Raw genomic sequence first — 3195 nt, forward strand, 5'->3', positions numbered from 1 at the left:
CCTTTCTTCCACGTTAATGCCCACGTTAGTGGCACTAACGTGGGTGTTCTTGGCTTCGCAAACGTTAGTGGCGTTCACTTTTTTCCACTAACGTTGGAGTTTTCCTTTCCTTCCACGTTAGTTCCCACGTTAATGTAACTAACGTGGAAACTAACGTGGGTCTTCTTGCCCTTCGCTAACGTTAGTGGTGTTTACTTTTACCACTAACGTTCCATGCTCTCCTTCTTCAAAGTTAATGCCATTAACTTTCTCACTAACGTTGAGGCTTCTCTTTTCTTCCACGTTAATGGCCACATTAGTGGCACCAACGTAGCCACTAACGTGGCCCTTCTCTGCTTCTTGTTACCTGAAATCAATCAAACAAAGTGCATCAAAGTCTTGCTCTTAATCATGGGATCATGCATCATCCATTTTATCATTCAATTCATGCATAATTCTTATGAAATCATTCAAAATTCACAATATTTGCTTGAATCATGGTATGATTGCATTTTCAACCAAATACTTGCTTATTTCCTAAAAAAATGCATGAAACCAACCTAAAGCATACAAAAAATGGCTAGTAAAACTAGCCAAGATGTCCTGGCATCACCAACTCTTTTTTTTCTCCCCCAAACTCTTTTTTGGTGTGATAAATTCTGACACTTAGATATTTCTTATTTCAATTATTTATTTCATGTAAGACATTAGTATCCTTTTGGGGGCTATTGTGAATTAGGAGTTGAATCATTAATAAATCTATTTTTAATAAATTCTATATTTCATAATTCAACAACTACAGTAGACACTTAGTCTAATATTATATATATTTTTAAATTTTGAATATATCCTATCAAGGTTTTTTTTTTTGTTCTTGACCCTAATTTAGTTCTCTTTTGATCAGGAACTTGATGAAAAGCTGAACACCCCACACTTTTAAATAATTCAAATTAAGTTTTTTTTTCTTTCCATATTTCATAAAAAGAAACCTTTCTATGTCTTGACAATATTCTATTATGAATATGACTTGCCATCAATAATACCTCACCCCATAAATTGTAAGGCGATTTTACATTTAATAATATTGAATTAAATATATCTACTAAAGTACAACTTTTTTTTCGCCAAACTTTTTTTTTGTGTGAAGTATATGGAGTGAAAGATTCATGCACAATACCATATAATTCACAAAAGTTACTAAATTCATTAGAAAAATATTTTTCACCTCTATCACTACGAAAAATTTTTATTTTCTTATCATGCATATTCTCTACTTCTATTTTATTTTTTTAAATATTTTAAATATTTTATTTTTATTTCTAAATAAATACACATATGTAAATCTAGAACAATCATCAATAAAAATTATAAAATATTTTTTTCCTCTTCTAGTAATATTTCTATTTAATTTACATATATCACTATGAATCAATTCTAGTAAATATGTATTTCTTTCAATTTTAGAAAAAAATTCTTAGTAATTTTGAATTGTATGTATGTAAATATCACATTTCTTATTTAAATTCTTGTTATTAAGATCTATATAGTTATTTTTATACATATATTTAATTGATTTGTAATTTAAGTCTGCTAATCTATTATGTCATAAATCACAAGAATTAACATCATAAAAGAAACTTCATTTTATTATCAAAACTAAGCTTGAACATGACTTCCGTACAATATTCTTTTTCTATAAATACATCATTCTTAAAAAAGACAATTTTATCATATTTCATTATATCTTTGAATCCTTTTTTACATAAGAGACTAACAGAAACTAAATTTCTTCCTCAACTCTAGAACATCAAGTAGATTAATCAAACTTAATTTCTTTCCAAATGTAAAGTTTAATTCCATAATTTCTTGACAACAAACTTTGGCTGAATTATCATTGCCCATAAAGACCTCTCCATTGTTCACTTCCTCATATATTTTGAATTGGTTGCGATCATTACAAACATGAACAATAGCCTCAGAATCTAACCACCATTCAAGTGATTTCTCTTGTTTTGCCAAGTTGAGTTCTGTAATTATGTCAATATGCATATTTTGTACATTTTTTTTGTAACCATAGCAACTAAATCTTTCTCTTTCACTAAGTTGGTATTTTGTGCTTCTTTCTTTAAAAGTCTACATTCTTTTATATAATGCCCTTTCTTGTGTCAATAATAATACTCTTTTTGTCTCTTCTTGTCTTTCTTAAGATCCTTTGAGAAATTTATTTTCTTTCTATTTGTTTTATCTTCACCAATATAATTCACTTTAGAACTTTGAGAAAGATATACAACATTAGATTTTTTAGTTTCTTCCTCTATACGTATATGTTTTAATAACTTCTTAATTTTGAATTCCTCACCAAAATGTAAAAGTTTCATCCTATAATCATTTTAAGATGAAGATAATTTTAAAATAATTATTCTAACTAGTAATAATTCAGGGATCACCACTTATAAATCATAGAAGTCTACTTACAAGAATTTTGTAGTTCATGAATTTGATTTATAATACGTATAGTATCAACCATGATGAATTCAAAATACTTTAATATAATAAACTTATTTGTTCCTTATTACTCAATGTTGTACTTTTCTTCCAAAGACTTCCAAATCTCTAATGTGATTGAATTGACATGCAGATATCATAGAGTCGGTCGGATAAAGTAGGGAGAATATACACTCGTTATGCAAAAGTATCCACATCATGTTTCTTCTTGAATTGAGAAATTTTTTGCTTCTCTTCTGATGTAGCATTTTTAGCGGCATTGGTAATCGGTGTAGTCTTTGGTTTAAGCACATATGTAAGGTTAAGAATCGAAAGAAAAAATATCATCTTGTCTTTCTAACGGTTAAAAGTTGTTCTATCAAAGCTTCAATTTGACAAATTCTTGATTTATGACCTTGAATGCGGTGTTTTGATCTTGATCCATCCTCAACTAATATTTCTTTAATTGTTGAAAAATTATGAGTAGAAGATGATAAAAACTTATATTTGTTGTGATTTCAAGGCATGATTAGATCGTTTTCTTTAAAGAGATATTTGTTCATACACTTAGTTGGTATAGGGTTAATGACAATACTCTTCCAAAATACAATTAAAAACCTATGAATTTCTTACTTAAAAATAATAATAAATTTTCTATCTCTTGAACAAAAAATATTTCAAAACTCTTGGTAATTGAAATATACACTTGGTTTGTAACATCCTACCATGCAG

This window comes from Arachis stenosperma, chromosome 1, assembly GCF_014773155.1.
Source record: "Arachis stenosperma cultivar V10309 chromosome 1, arast.V10309.gnm1.PFL2, whole genome shotgun sequence".
Lineage (NCBI taxonomy): Eukaryota > Viridiplantae > Streptophyta > Magnoliopsida > Fabales > Fabaceae > Arachis > Arachis stenosperma.